The following is a 17,337-nucleotide window of genomic DNA, read 5'->3' as shown; positions in this document are numbered from 1 at the left end:
TCAACAAGCTACATGATGTGCCAACATTATCAGAAAACTGAGGAGAGCCTAGACTCAGAAAAAGGAATACAGTCACATGATTTTAGTTTATAGTAATAGTAAGAATATCACAAGAACAACAGATACTACTTGTATTAACCTTCGATAGTGGCATAAAAAATTTCCACAAACTTAGTGACTTAAAACAACCCACATCTATTCTCTTACTGTTTTCATAGGCCAGGAGTCTAATTATGGCTTAACTGGATCATCCGCTCAGGACATCACCAGGATGAAATTCAGATAACATCCAGGACTGTGGTGTCACCCAATGTCTGAGATCCTGTAACAATCTCACTGGTTACTGGAATGATTTATTTCCCTGCATTTCTATTACCTCCCATCTTCTTGCTAATTTTCAGCCGGGGAACTACCTCAACAACTAGAGATCACTCTCAGATCTTTGCCCAGGACTATCTCCTCTTACAAAATCGATGTTCCCCTTGGTCTCTGAAGCCAGCAGGATAATCTTTTTCCTTTTTTTAAATTTTATTTTTTATTATTTTTTTAAAGATTTTATGTATTTATTTTTGGACAGAAGTAAAGGGAGGGAGAAAGAGGGAGGGAGAGAAACATCAGTGTGTGGTTGCCTTGTGTGCCCCCTACCGGGGACCTGGCCCGCAACCCAGGCATGTGCCCTGAATGAGAATAGAACCAGTGACCCTTTGGTTCGCAGGCGGGCACTCAATCCACTGAGCCACAACAGCCAGGGACAGGAGAATCTTTTTAATTTCAAATGATTCACATGATTAAGCCTGGCCCACTGAGGATAATCTCTCTTTTGATTAACTTATTGTCAATTGATAGCCATGTTAAAAGTAGAAGAGATGCCCCATCACATTCACTGGTTCTTGCCAGTGAATATGGTGATTATACGAGGGAGTGCATGGGAGGAGGGAATCTTTGGGACCACCTCTGAATTTGGCATACCTCACTCATAATATTTATTGAATGCATACTTCATGCCAGGCATTATGAAAAGCCTCATATGTGCCTTATTTCATTATTTTGTTTTATAAAACCCTATGAGGTATGCAGTTAGTCTTCTTCTAGAGTTGAAAATATTGAATGTCTCAGAACAACCTTCTCAAATTATCACAAGAAATAATTGCTGAACCAGAATTTTAACCTAGTTTTGAATGATCCAGAGTAAGTCTGCTTTACCTGCATACTACATTTTCTTTTCGTTTTTTGGCATTACTTAATAGAACAACTCTTGGTGTGTCCGGTACTAATGACATTGCTTCTGAGTGTGTTGGGTGATTTGTCTTTTCTCTATACATCATTCATGACCATGTCCCCTTCTGTTGGATATATTCTTAAAGACTTTTTTATTAAACTCAAGTATTGCTGGCCCTGGAGCCTTGAGGGGGTTTGGTTATCTCTGACCTTGCCCACCAGTTTTTAATGTAATGTCCCGCAGGCAGTTCATTCCATCAGCTCCTGGTACTCCCTGTAGGATTGTAGAAGGAAACGTCAAGGAAGAGCTGAGTGCTGGAGAGTTCACTTCTAGAAAGCTCCAGTTTTTCTCACACGAGGGAAATATAATATTATAGGCTCTTTCCTCAGAAAAAAGAGGATGTTTTCTTCAGTAGAGTTGTTTTTAATCAAAGGTTATGCAAATCTTAGTTTTACAATTTATCTCCTTTTGGAATGTATCTTTTAAGTGTTAGGAAGTTTACTTATGGTAGTTTCTGAAGAACTGGAACAAAATGCCTGACACCAGGTGAAAGTCAGGCCCTGAAGTCTTGCTCACTTCTCTTAGTGTATGTGGGAACCCCTGACTCACATAATCACAGATTTCAGTGCTTCCTGTGTAGTTAGTTATACACCCTAAGAAGGATTTTTTCTTTGTTCACTCCTCACTCATCTTCATATCCTCAAATCACTGTTATAATGAGCCACCTCACTGACAGAAGTAGATACTATCCGTGAGTGCATTAATGCTGAAAAATTGTTTGAGAATAATGGCCTAGAAATTAAGAAATGTATTGAAATCTGTTATTCAACATTTTTTGGCATGTATCAGTACTTTATTCCTTTTTTTCACATTTTTTATTGTTGTTCAAGTACAGATGTCTCCATTTTCCTCCCGCCACTCCCCCCACCCCACCCATCCCCACTTCCCACCCTTGATCCTATCCCCCTTTGGTTTTGTACATGTGTTCTTTGTACATGTTCCTGAAAACCCTTTCCCCTTCAACTTTTATGGAAATATTATTGTAAAGAGGAAATTGCATAGAGTAATATCTGTTACTTTTGTTCTGGGATTTGTTGTGCTTTTGAAAGTCTGTGGATGTGGTAATAACATGTGACTGACTTTGGAAAACAGAAGGTTGGTAAGAAAGTCTTGGAGCTGAAGTCATGCCATTTTGCAGGTTGTAGAGGAGTGTCCCAGATGCAAATACTGAATGAGAAATCCAGCTTCTGACTAGTGAGCCCCGAGGACTCAAGACAATCTGAACAAAATTGAGGGCAGTGTGACATGTTTTTTAGTTAACTAATTTAAAAGTATATATTTTAGGTGGGTTAACTGGCTTGAGAATTAGATAGGGTTTGAGGGTTTAAATTGTATGGAATGGAGTAAATGTTGGACTCTACACAGTACTGCATGTTTTGGGGATTGAGATTACATTACTTTTGAGGAAGAGATGGGGTACAGGGAAAGCACTCTTTCTTTGGAGCCAAAATGCATGGATTGTAACCCCCTCATTCACTGAATGAATTAACCAACATACTTAACCTATGTGTTTTCTAATGTATAAATTGAAAATAATAGCAGCATCTACTAAATAGGGTTACATGAGGATCAAATGGACTAATGTCTGTCAATGTACTCAGGATGGTGCCTGACACATAGTAATTAATCAATGTTAGCTACAAACACTGTGCCATTAATGTGGTAGGACAACAGAGCCAGTAATATTTTGAGAATCAGGACTAGTCTAGATGTGAACTTCTAGTCTTAGTATCAGGAATAATCCTTAAAAGGGGAAGACAACAGCCAGAAAAGACTATAAACTTACAAACGCATGGGGTTAACTTTTGGAAGAGAACATAATGGGAATGTGTCACAAGATTTAACCTCTTAAGGGGAGTTGAAGTGATTACACTCCTTCCAGGAACTTAGATATGAGACAAATACAAAATATATCCCTCAATCCCATAACATGAGGCCAGTAGCTTGGGGATATACATGTTATAAATAAAACTGAATCTACCCTGAATACTTTCTGAAACAAACAGATAAGTGTATGAAATCTAGAAATAAATTAAATGGATTTACTTGAGTATTTTTCTAAGTTTTAATGAGGTCCTGTCTCCTTCAGAGAGTAGCTGCAGACCACACCACTACTTAGGCTCAGTCTGGAAGTGACTCCTCAGCACTCTTAGGAGTCCTCCAACTCGTACTGCGGTCAGCCAACACCTTTTAGTTTGGTGTCGTCCTTTTTAGTGTGTAGGACAAAGATGCAGGGAGTTGATACTTTTAGCTAGTTTTCCTTTCGCTGTTTATGCAAATTAATAAACTCCCCGGATCTAATAGTGGTTCACGATATCTTTATTGACTGAGCCAATCAGGCCTGGCCTACCTTTGCCTTGGCTCTGCCTAGTGGTTTATGATTAATAGATAATCCCCCCATGCTGCCTTCAAGTCTCTCTCAGCCCTCTCCTCACTCTGAAGCTCTTTCTGTCTCACTGGCTGCCTTAATCACCCCTCCCCACACTTTCATTGTGGCCTGTATACACCTCTAGCCTAACAATGAAGACATTATCTATACCTGCCTATTTAATACGGAAGCCACTGGCCAAATGTGGCTATTGAGTACTTGAATTGTACCTAATGTGAATAAAGAAGTATCTAAGAGTGAAATACACACAAAATTACAAACATTTACTGTGGCAAAAGTAAAAAATTTTATTGCTATTTAAAAAATATTGATTGAATGTTAAAATAATATTTTGGATCTATTAAACTGAGTATAGTATTAAAATTAATTTCACCCATTGTTCTCTCTTTTGGAATATACTTTATAGTTTACAGCAGCTTTAGTTTTACAGGAAATTCCCCAGAAGGTACAGATAGTCGTTCATAAGTCACCTCCTTGCAGTTTTCTCTATTATGAATGTCTTGCATTAGTGTGCTATACAGTGTTGGTTACAATTGACAAACCAATAGTAATGCTTTGTTATTAACTAAAGTCCATAGTTAACGTTAGGGTTTATTCTTTGTATACATTCTATGATAAATGAATAATGGCATGTGTCCATTATTATAGTATCTTACAGAATAGGTTCTCTGCCATAAAAATCTCCTGTGTTCACATATCATCCCTTTCTTTCCTAAACCTTGGCCACCACTGATCTTTTTACCCTCTCCTTAGTTTTACCTTTGCCAAAGTGTCATATACTTGGAATCATACAATATGTACCTTTTCATACTGGCTTCTTTTACTTAGCAATATGCATTTAATGTCCCTCCCTGTCTTTTTATGGCTTAACAGATAATTTTTTTTCAACTTCATCCCATTGTGGCTGGAGCTATTTTCTATAGTATCTTATCTTTTAAAATCTATTGAGACTTAATTTGTGGCCTAACATATAGTCTATCCTGGAAAATGTTCCCTGTGCTCTTGAGAAGAATATGTCTGCTATTGTTGGGTAGAACATTTTATATGTCTGTTAGGTGGAATTGGTTTATTGTGTTTTTTAAGTCCTTCACTTTCTTATCTTCTCTCTGGTTGTTCTAACCATTATTGAGAGTGGATTATTGAAGTCTTCAACTATTTTTGTAAATTTCTCTATTTTTCCCTTCAATTCTGCCAGCTTTTGCTTTACATATTTGAGTATCATGTTTATAATTGTTATATCTTCTGGCTGTTGAATTTTTTTTCTAATATGCAATGTCCTTCTTTGTCACTTGTAGGCTTTTTAAAAAATATATTTTATTGTTGTTCAAGTACAGTTGTCTGCATTTACCCCCCACTGCTCCCCCCATCCCAGCCATCCTCACTTCCCTCCCCAGAGTCCACCCCTACTTGGTTTTGTCCATATGTCCTTTATAGTTGTTCCTGAAAACCCTTCTCCCCCCCCCCACCATTATTCCCTCTTACCTCCTCTCTGGTTACTGTCAGATTGTCCTTAATTTTAATGTCTCTAGTTATATTTTGCTTGCTTGTTTGTTTTGGTGATTAGGTTCCAGTTAAAGGTGAGATCATATGGTATTTGTCTTTCACCTCCAGGCTTATTTCACTTAGCACTCTCTATTGCCAACCATGCTGTTGCGAAGGGTAGGAGCTCCTTCTTTCTTTCTACTGTGTAGAATTCCATTGTGTAACTTCCCTCTTACCATCATTTTTGCAGCATCCCATGAGTTTTGGTATGTTGTATTTTCATTTTTATTTACCTCAAGATATATTCTAATTTCTCCAGATATTTCTTTTTTATCCATTGCCTGTTTAACAGTATGTGTTTAATCTCTGCATATTGTTGCATACATTTACATGAGTGTTTTGGTGTGTACATGGCTTCCATGATAATTATTTTTTCATTTTGTATGTCTGTGGGACATTTAGCATCTCCCGTCTTTTCTACAGCATCCTGTATCTACTCTACCATTATACGTATTACATTCCACTTTAATAGTTGTTACACCGTCACTCACAGAACCCTGGATTATAAATTCATTAAAGGCACATTCTACTCTAGTCTTTATGATTCCTAACTCAGTGTCTGGTGGTTTATGGGCACAACTAAATTATTGCCGAATCAGCAAATAAATTAATGGAATTAAATGTTTGTGCTGTCAGGTGTGTTCTAACACCCCCTGACCAGTAAACAAATGCATCAGGAATACATGCATGCTATAAACATTGAATTCCGAAAGCCAGCACAATTTTTAGAAGTGTATGAGGTTTGAAGGAGAGAGTGGCATCTGTCTCTTAACCTCAGGAGGCACTACAACTAATCCCGTGTTTGAAGGCATGAGTAACACTTCATTACAAAAGTCAATTTCTGCCATATCCCTAGAGTGGCTAACACAGGAATTGTCAGCTTCCAACCTATTTGCAAGTGTTGTATTTTATTTTATCTTCAAAGGCAATGTGGATTTCAGCAACTTTAGTGCTTTAGAGAAGCATCACATCTGAGGCACAAGACTGTTCTAATAAAGCAGGCAGCTGACCCTTTAATTCTCTGACAGTTATATTGTTGTTTTGTTGTTTCCCTCAGTGAAATAAAAGACTGGGACATTTTTAGAAAAAGTTTAGGAGCAGACAGTGAGCCTGAAAAGAAAATAAAAAAGAAGGCTACAAAATTCATATATATTAATCTCTCACTGCACACCACTCAGTCTAGAGCAATCAAAGTAAACCTGTACAACAAATATTGAATATTGTGTTTTGATGGTGAGTAGTAACTAAGCGCTAACGTGTCACTGCATTTAGTCCAGCCCCATGGATGACTGAGTTCAGTGCAGCCAGCACAGCATGTCTTTGTCTATTTCCTTCAGTGACCTCCCACTGCAGTTACAAGTGTAGCATTCTTCAGAACACAATTTTTTTCTCTCCCGCTTTCTTCTCTTTGTATTTCTTACTTGGTGCGATTTGGTGGGGTAGGATTTCCCTGGCAGTGTCTGGGCTCAAGTTTAAGAATATTAAGTGTTCTTCTTATTCTATTAAATTGAGGTTATGAATATTATTAGCAAAGATTAAAGCCTAGAATTAAATGAATTATCTAAATATTCAAATAGGATTTATTTTAGGTTGTAATAGGATATGAGCACTACTTTTGGCTTCAAGAAACCTGTCTCCATCTGTGGTCAGGGGTAGGTCGGTTATGGTCTCTGCACTTGAGTTTGGGCTCTATGTTGTCCTGGACTGGGGACCCCCTGGAGAGACTTCTAGCAGTATTGCCTTGTGTTCAGTGAGAGAACACCAAATGTCCTTGGTAATTTGACTGGGGGATCTTGTAGAACACAGGCTAGAGAAGCTGATTAAATAGTGTGAGGTCATATTGTAAAAGAATGTAAAGCTAAGAAATGATTTACAGCGTAATGATACTCAAACCAAAAAGTTCGATATGAATTATTAGTTGAAAGTGGGCTCCTCTAGATTTAACTAGATGCCAGAAATGTTGCTTAAGGTGCATTTTTACTGAAGATATAAACATAGATATATATACTTTAACAACCTATTGGAAATTCTGGTTTGGTTGCTATTCCAGACTGGGCAGACCCATAGTTAGCAAATGAGAGGTATGGTTGTTTGCTTTATTTAAACATTTTTTAATTGCAAAATATAACATATATTTAAAGGAATAAAATGTGAATATGTAGCTTAATTATTATAAAAACAAACAGCTGTGCATCCACCCTTCATTTCAAGAAAGATGATGTCGTCACACCCCTATAGCTCTCTGTGACCCAGATCCCAGTTACAATCCTCTGTCTTCCCCTTAGAAGTAATCCCTAATTCAACTCCTATGAGAATCACTTCTTTGTTTTGCCTTATAATTTTAACAACACAGATTACATTTTGAAACAATACAATTAGTTTTGCTTATTTATGTAGACAATATATTTTGAACTAAAAGTGACTTAGCATAAGTAGAAGCTCAAGTTATCACCACTCTCTACCAATTAAGCACAGTCAACATGACCCAGTGACAAAGGACAGGCAAAATGTGTCCCCCCAAACAGCCTAGCTTTGCATTTATTAATAAGAAGTTAACAATTTTCAAAAATATTTTCTTCCATTTAAGCTCTTGCTCCCTTGATTCCTCCTTTTTCATCTCCCTGCTCCTTTAAATGAATATATACATTAAAACATGGTTTTACAACAGAATTTTTTTAAAGTCTTGGGCTGTTTCTATAGTCATGGCTGTAGACTGTTCCAATCTTGACTTTGATTAAGCTAATCAACTACCATTTGTCCACACAACAGTGTGATTGGCAGAAGCTGGGAGGTATTGATTAGTTCAGTCTCACTGATGTCTATAAAGACTGTTGAGCCATTTAAAAGAAAGTCGTGACTTGGTCAGCTCATCATACCGTTCTGCCCTCTCCTGCCTAGACCAGTCTATTGGTCTCATAAAACTTATGGATGTGCGCCAAGTTGTTTTACTTGTACAAACCAATCTAAGGAGAGTTTAGCTCTTTTAAAAGGCAGCTGCCGGGCATAGAGAGGCTAAAAGTTCAATGCCTCAGAGTATTTGGGACTAGTAGAAAAAAATGAAGTTATTTTTCTTCAGATCAAAAAAGACAAAGGGACAAAGACTCCAACACATTAATAAATGAGACTCGACCCTTTCCACTGACCCCAGATATTAAAGCGGCTTTTCCAGAGTAAAAGTTTTATTTTTCAAGAGAGACAGGGTCATGTGGGAAAGAAAAATATCAGAAAATGAAAGGTGATGTCACATCAAAGTAGTTATAATTAATAAGAGCTACTAGAAACACTATGAAAAATGTCAAGAAACTGAAAAAAACACATAATTTTAAATTACTATTGTAACTTAGAATGTTGTTTTCAAAAGAAAAAAAAATACTTTCAAACACACATTGTTGTGTGTTCAATCAGATTGAGCACAGTCACAATTAGGTTAAACGCCAGATGTGAACTAACTGATTTCAAGGCAAGTGGAATTCATCTCTCTCAGTTCCTCCTGTGAAAAATGGTCAGTCCCTCTATGCCCAATGTTTCTTTATTTTGGAAACAGTATTAACAATATGCTAAAAGACTTTGCTGTATGAGGAATCTAAAACACATATGAAAGTGGAATAACAAGGACTTCCTGTCGCCGTCACCCAACTTCAACAATGGTTAACTCAAGAGCAACGGTGCCCTAGATGGACCCCATGTCATTTCATCAGTCAGTAATATTTCGGCACTTATCTCCAATCACATGGATGTGAATTCTCATTTTTATAAGTATTGTTAATGTACATTGTTTGTAAAATCTTTTCTCTCAAATAACCACTTCACATTTTTCTCTCCCTCACGCGAGTTCTCAAAGGCTGGAGTAGCTGAGAATCATCCGAAGAACATCTATGGCAGAGTTCAAGAAGGTGCAAGTTAGACACATGCACTGGAAAGCGTAAGACTCTTGACTGATGTACGCAGCACGCTTTGACAAACAAGACTAGATTTCGTACCAGGCTTCAAAGTAATTTGGTATGTTAAAAAGAAAATGTATGTGAGCCCTGGCTGGGTGGCTCCATGGATTGGAGCATCATCTGTGCACGAAAAGGTTGCAGGTTCTATTCCCACTGGGGGCACATACCTTGGTTGTGGGTTAAATCCCCAGTCAATGTTCCTTTCTCACATCAATAGCTGTCTGTCTGTCCCTATCCCTGTCTCTTTCTCTGTCTCTGTCTCTCTTTCTCCCCGTCTCTCTCCTTCTTTTTCTCTCTATATAAGATTAATAAACATATCCTTGGGTATGGATTATTTAAAAATGCGTATGAAGGCCACCTTTAAAGTTTTTTCCCCTACACATCCATTTTAAGTATGTAGAACTCATCAGTGTAACACTATTTAATATTTCCCTGTATGATGATTCTACCTGTTCTCTCTTTAGGTAATTTTTAATTCTGATATAAGTAAATAGAGATGTGATGTTCTCACATAAATCAGGGTTTTATCACTTCTTTTAGGAGATGTTTTAGAAAACATTTTCTGATCCTATAGGAATTATTAACTATTTAATTTTATAACTGCATACTGAAGTACTCTTTGGAAAGAAGGACATAAATTCGGATTTTTCTTAGAAAAAAACAGTTAAATGCAAGATGGCATTTCTCTTAATAATTAAAGTTTAAAAAAAAACATTGTTCTGGTGTAGAAAGTTTCAGATACTCTAGTTCGTCTCTGTAACTGTCCATGAAAAAAGAGGCAGGAAAAAGAAACATGGGTGGGAGGCTCAGCAGCTAAGCTGACTTTGGGCAAAGTTCTTGGAGGAGAAAGATCATTGTGAGGAAAAGCTAATGGCTGCTCTTTTATATGTTGTAAGTAAGCAGGGGTTCGCACTAGAGAGACAAACAATAGCTTTCCGTGTTCAAAAAGACTTAAATAGACATTGAAAAACACTCGAGGCAAGCATCAGTATAAATGATTTGTATCTCTACTGGCCAAAAAGGCAAATCCAACAAGAAGAGGTCACTAAAATTCTCCAAAGAAAAATGAAAATCCAAGAGTAATTTTCCTGCCCATAAAACAGCCTTAAAGACCTGCCCTTGTTTTGGCTGCCCACTCTGGGCTGCAGATAAAAGGGCCTTCACACCAGAGACCTACATTTTCAACTTATTTTCCTAAATAACCCAACAGTGCACATTTCATCTCTTGTTCTTCCTGGTCTCTTCTGGATCTGGCTTAGACCAGATCCAGATAAATCTGAGTTTTAAGCCTTCAGTAGAGATGTATTTCATACTCTTGGGATCCTGATTTTTTATGCCCCCCCCCTTGCTGTGACTCTTGAGTATGTAAAGGAAGAAGGGTTGGGAGGCACCTGGACTCTGTCTAGGAAGGAACAGGTCTGGGTTCCTAGGCTAGCTCATAAGCGCCCTCCCCACACTCTTTCCCAGCCCCAGCAGAAGTCAGATTTCTTTGTGGAATGTTTTAATACCTTAGAGGTATTCCATATTGTAGACACAGAAGAATTCCCACAACCACAAGAAAGGACCATTTTTTGAGTGTGCTTGTTTCTCATCTTGCATCACCCACGGGGGGCTCTGAAGCCTGGGATGTAAACACATGTATTAAGAATAGTATGGATATGCCTGTGGAGGAAGATAGGGTTATTAAGATAGAATTTGATACTTTCCATCATGTTCAATTCCTTCTGCTCTTATGATAAAGGTAATTTGGATGTTGCAAGAAGGTCCAAAGAACATCTTATAGTAGATGTTTTCACGTGGCTTAATGCAATTCTTATACAGTTGCAAGTATATTTGAGGTCCTCCTAAGTAATCAGCTGTTGAAAGTTATTAGTCAATATAAAAGGCAGATGTGGTACCAAAGGTTGAAGAAAAGCAATGGAAATGGAACTCGTAACTTCAATGGGAGAGAATATTATAAGTAGAGAAATTCAGGGAGCTATACTTAAATTCTAAAATATCCAGGCCAGTGCCCCAGGAATGTGGCAGTAGGCTGCACAGAAATACAGATCTTCTAATGATCCATTGATATGCTCCACTAGGCAATCAGTTTGATTTCTGTGTTAGACATTTGTAGCCTCTGAACTCCTTAAACAGTGTCATCAAAAACCATGGGACATTTGGGAAAGAATGCCCCATATTTTAAAGGACACATGCTTATGCATTTGGTTATGTGTCAGAATATGTGCAACTTACACCCAAATAATTCAGTCAAAAGAGAGAAGGCTAAAACAGACAAAGTAAAATGTTAAGAACTGGTAAATTTCAGTAAAAGTTTTCATTCTTTCAATGCTTTTGTGACTTTGAAAATTTTAAAAATAAAAGTTGGAGAGTAAAAGTAATGGTACAAGTATATTTATATGTATAAAGACAAATACCACATAAAGTAATCAAAAGAGTTGAAATTGATTTTCCACGGAGAGAAAAATCTGATAACAGTGGCTCGCTGCTGTTCTCATTATATGACTTTTAGAACTGAGTCTTTAAACCCTATGAATTAATTCTTTGACAAAGACTAAACACTGACTTTAAAAGAAAAAAAATGGCATACACAAACTGGGAAATTAAATTGCCAGATGCTTCATGGATTCAGAAAACCCATTGATAAATACGCTGGTACAGTTTTATCTACATGTATAAGAAAAAAAGTGCACCATCTCAAAGAAGAAAACAATCACTCCAGGCAGAAGATGATAATCACATAAGAAAGGAAGTCAGAGATGAAAGATAGGGAATCTGAGTGTCAGGGGAGGGGACAATACTCCTTCTTTCTTAAGAAGTAGTACAGGATAATTTATTCATGAAGAATAACATGTCTCTGGATAGTTCACGGATCCATTGAAATCACTAGATGCTTTTACTGACTTACTATGTCTTAAAAGTCATCTATGGATAAGGGATCAGAGGTCATTGTAGGTAGAGGAATACAGGAAGCTACTTCACATTCTGTGATTGTAATGGGGAAAGAACTCACCATTCTGGTGTTTATGTTTTTATTTTATTGTTGTTTTTTTAAACAAAAACATTAGGTTCCCTAAGGAGACAGAAAATTCTGATGATACTTTTCCATATTCCAAAGGTTGCATCACACCTAGATTAACCATCCTCAAGAGAGCACTCTTCTTCACTGCACTATAATCCAATCTAATGATCCTGTAATCCAATCCTGGACCAGCTTTTCCCCACCTCCGTGTAATCTTTTTTACATCACCTCCTTAATTTCAAATGTGTGAAAGAAGCTACAACACTGCTAGTCTCTGGAGCATTTGAGATTTTGCTTCCTGGCATGTGTCATCAGTTTAACTCAAATAAACTCATAAAAATTCTCTACAGGTTTAGATATTTCTTATGTTGACAGTCATGTAGTGTTCAGTTTCAGATTCATTCCCAGCCTTTGTCTGCTCAGTATCACAAGGGGTTGATCCTGCTGGTTTCCATTTGCTTTGGCCAACAGAGGGAATTGGTAAGAAATTGGAAGGCAGAGAAATGAAGACGCCAGAGTTTTATTTCCCCTCTTGCATGCTGACTTGGGAGAAAATTATGGTAATGCCTTTGCTTCTTCTTGTGGCGCCAGATTACTATTCTGTTCTTCTTTCTGTGGTCTCTTTTTATTTTTCTTTTTTTAAAACCCTTATTTATTTATTTATTTATTTATTTGAGAGATTGGGGAGGGGAAGGAGAAAGAGAGGGCAAGACACATTAATGTGAGAGAGAAACATCAGTCATTAGACTTTCACACGTGCCCTGATGGGGCACTGAACCAGCAACCTGAGCATGTGCCCTGACCAGGAAGTGAGTTGGTGACTTTTCGCTGTGTGGGATGATGCCCAACCAACTGAGCCACACCAGCCAGGGCTGTGGTCTCAATTTCTATTGAGCATTGCTCGCTCCTAGGTTCTAGTAATTCTATATTGTGTTTTGTTTTGTTTTTAAATCCCTGAAGCCCAAGGGACAATAGTTGCTTTCTGTTATTGCTGAACTAAGCATTGTCTCATCACCCCTTATGGTTTTGCATCTCTTCCAACACCATTGCAACTATTCCCTCTGTTTAGGGTCCATTTAGAACTACCTGTCAAGGGCTCAGTTTTCCTGATTAGACCTGGTTGACCTGGGTTGTAGACCTTACTGAGGTCCCAAGAACCAGGATTCAACATAATGCATGGGAATGACCTTTAGATATAGGGAAATATAGAAGGTGATACTATTGGATTTGAGAAGACATTTGTAAAAGATCCTTGGCAGAATGGGATAGTGAGAAAGGAAGATGTATTTTATGGGATGCCCATATTGGAACTGTTAGGTGAGAAGTATGTATATTCTGCATCTAATTATAGCCATGTTTTATATTCTTTCAGTTTTGACTAAGTACACGTGGAAAATCCTCAGAACATCTAAACTTTCTGCTACTAGCTCATTAGCAGGATCTGAGTCTGGGTTTTTCTGCTAATGAACAACTACACTCACTATGCCTCTAGGTGTCCAGGTAAAGGCTTAGACTTCACTAATAAACACGAGTTATTTTGGGGATGTGTAAGTGTGTTTTATTAGGTCAACTTTCTCTTCCATCCAGATTTTGACTTTTGCAGATGGTAAGACCTATGTGCAGATTCTGACCCCCTTGCTAGTGAAGAAAATAAATCACGCCAATGCTTAAAAACCTTGGATTCAGGTTCACAAATGCAATTATTAAAGAAAAAATAGCTACTTAAAAATAATTAAACTAATAAATTTTTATTTTTTGTGAACACTTTGAAGATTTATTTCAAGGTTAAATGTAATAACACTGTCTATCAATACAATAAAGGTTTATTTATCAACTTAATTATTGATCAAAAATAAAAATGCTCTATGTTCTTCCAATAGTACTTAATGTAAACTTAACTAATCTATTTATTTTTGGGACATTTAATTAGTATTTTAGTATGACCTTTAAGCAGTCACTTAAGAACTACTTTAATTGGGCTCCTTATAGTTCTACTCAATTCTTCTATTACTATTAATTTTTCTTTAATTAAGTGCATCTTTGTGTTTACAAAAAATAAATGATGCCATAATAATATCCATAAAACATTCAAGATATAAATTCTCAGATTTTCTACTAGTAAATTTACTTTTCACAACAAAATGTGAGAGAAAAAGAAAGGAAAGAGGTGAGCTTAAATGCCATGAACTTACATTTGTTCTAAGCTTTTGGAGAGAAATTATAAACGGCTCAGGAAGAATTTTAAAGACCAAACTGAAAATCACTCTATTTTATTGTAGCATGCTTCATTTCACGCTTTTGAAAACCTAACCCAGGTGACGTGTACCCAGTGGCAGATGTTCCGGGATTGTTTGCACAACTCCATTCAGGCAAACTGGGTCAGCGAAGACTACACGGTTGAAATGACAAATTATTCCAGTTTTCTTTAGATTCCTTCTCTCTATCTAGTTATCTCTAAACTGTCATTAGAGGGAAACTCACATCTTGCTTCCTTTATAGAGATTTTCTTCTTTGCAACCCTTTGCTTATTCCTAACCTATTTGGTCTTACTGTCGGTGCCTGTAATTGACACATTACATGGTGGGAAATTCCATCCCATCTTTCTCATTGCACTCTCAAATACATTTTTCCCCTTCAAATGTGACTTCCTTTAACTTAAAAAAAATCAGAAAAATAGGCAGGTTGAAAAAACCCTCAAATAATGCCAAATAATTATAGTTAAAATGGGATAGAGTTAAAATGTCTTTCTATTTTTCTTCCCCAGGGTCTGTTCCCTCCCAGGTGTAATCATCAGCTCAACACGTCTTCACCTGTGCTCTCTCGTGCTGGCAGGGCTGCACCCGTCATAGTCCTCAGCCTGGAATGCATTCTCACATTCTCTGCCCATCTTTCAAATCTCTGAAAGGGTCATGCTCTGTAAACTATTTCTTGATACCCTTAGTAAGCAATCAGCATTTTGTTCTCTGTACTCCCTGCTATGCTACTCCTACTACTTGACACTCATTTCATTCTGCCCTGTTTTATAAAAAAAAAAACTCTTTACTTATTATTAATTTCACTATGTTACATTTTCCTTGATGAAATGAGCCTACTTTTTTCACCTATGTATCTATTACAAAACCCAACCAAGCCACTCTTACTACATATTTAAGTCATTGAATTGAATGTATATAAAATAGTATATTCATTATCCATTTTATGAGGTTTTGTCATAGCCAGACTGTCAATCTTCTTAGGGCAGGGGCTGAGATATTTTGCTTTTGTAATACAATAAATATGGCAGTAAATTAAAATACTGCAACCCGGACTGGAATCCAGGCTTTCTGAATCTATGTATATGCATATACCTGTCCCCTTATGCCTAAACTCTGGGCTTATACTCAGTATTCTTGCAGGAAGATGCAAACAACTCGCCTTTGCTATCCTGCTTTCATTCACACTCCATAGTCTAAGATACCACTGCAGACTTCTCTCTCCTGGTGAGAGGAGAAAACTGATGCTCAGAGACGTTAGGTGACTTGGACAAGGTCAAATAGCTATCCAGAGGCCTTATCCACCAAGTTGCCCTCACTCTTGCCCAGTGTGACCGAGACATTTTCATTTAATCTGGATTGACCCTGTGTGGAGACATCTGCATCTGCAGGAACAGAAGCATCAGGCCTGGCTCCAGACATCAGGGAAAAAGACAATGTGTCTCTTGGCCAGACAGCTTCAGAGTAATATGATAACACCACAGAGGAGGATGATTAAGATGAGGAAGATGGTGAAGACTCAGAGGATGATAAGGACATGGAGGACATGGGTGAGATGAATGATTACAGTGAGTAGACTGATGACAGGGGGGTCATTAAGGTGGACATGGAAGGCAATGAACAGGATCATGACCAGTGGATAATATAGTGTAAACCTTGGTATTTGTCCTTTCTTTACATAATGCAAGTACCTGACTTCAGTTTGATTGCAAAGGCATCCGTTGCAAAGAGCTATCCACTTCGAAGACAGCTATCCCAATAAATACGTTGCCTAGATAAAGAGCCAGGCTACCTCCCTCATTGATGCTCTCTTTTGTTTTGTTCTTTTTAGAAATCTTTGTTGAGTTCAATAATTAATCATTTGGGCCACTGGTTTGTTATTCCTTCATTTGCTTTGAATTCCCCTTTGATGTCTTAAATTCACCAGTAAAAAGTGATCTCATGAAACCTGAGGCCTCTACCCTTGATCCTAATAAAAGCAGAACTGCGAACCCATGTGTACACTCTCTTTTCTCTACTCTAGATCTCCTGATGTGGCCCCAGGTGGGCTGTGTTATTTACAGTCTTGCAAATAATAAATTTTTCAGACTTTTCAAAGTTTCCTGATGATTATTGCTGAAGGGTGTGTTGTAATCATAATAGCCACAAAGCTTGGTCCAGCCACAATACTGGTTATTGATAGGCTAAGATCATTACAAAACAGATAATCTAGGTAGACAGGGCAGTGAAGTCTCAGGAAGATTCCAAGACAGATCAACCTACTTTTTTTTTCTTAAAAATTGTATTTATTTATTTTTAGACAGATGAGAAGGGAGAGAGAAAGAGAGGGAGACAAACATCAATGTGTGGTTGCCTTTCATGCACCTTCCACCAGGGACCTGGCTAGCAGCCCAGTCATGGGCCCTGACTGGGAACTGAACCAGAGACCCTTTGGTTCACAGGATGGTGTTCAATCCACTGAGCCACAATGGCCAGGGCTCAACCTGCTTCATGTCCCCTACAGAACTGTCTGATGGTGATTTAAGAAAAGAAAAACAAAACACAGTAAATAAAACTTCTGTTCACTTGGTTACTTTTAAGGAAATGTCACATCCAAGCCATCAGAATAAGGAAATACAGACAGTAAAATTGTCAATGATTTATTAAACTGAAGAGGTTTATCTGTTTCCCATGAGTGAGTGTCTAGTTAACATAAATTGGTTAAAATTATACATCCAGTAATTGAAATCATTACCCATGAAGTGGAACCAGGGAGAAATAGATACTGAACTGTAATGCATTCTGCTCACATTCCCAACACATCGATTCTGCCAACCTCACTCTCCTTCCTTTATTAAAATTTGTACAGATTAAGTTGGAAAAAAGGAAATGTGGCATGTGAATAGTCAAGCAAAAAGTGTGTTTAACAAAAA

General features: G+C 37.5%; 1 pseudogene; it reads left to right on the top strand.

Annotated features, from left to right (window-relative positions):
* LOC112309303 (anaphase-promoting complex subunit 15-like) overlaps nt 1-16,001 on the top strand; it is a 93,488-nt pseudogene extending 77,487 nt beyond the window's left edge.
* The last annotated feature ends 1,336 nt before the right edge of the window (nt 16,002-17,337 follow it).

This window comes from Desmodus rotundus, chromosome 2 (assembly GCF_022682495.2).
Source record: "Desmodus rotundus isolate HL8 chromosome 2, HLdesRot8A.1, whole genome shotgun sequence".
In the NCBI taxonomy this organism is placed as follows: domain Eukaryota; kingdom Metazoa; phylum Chordata; class Mammalia; order Chiroptera; family Phyllostomidae; genus Desmodus; species Desmodus rotundus.
The sequence above is the reverse complement of the archived record's forward strand: the minus strand, read 5'-3'. Positions and strand labels throughout refer to the sequence as shown.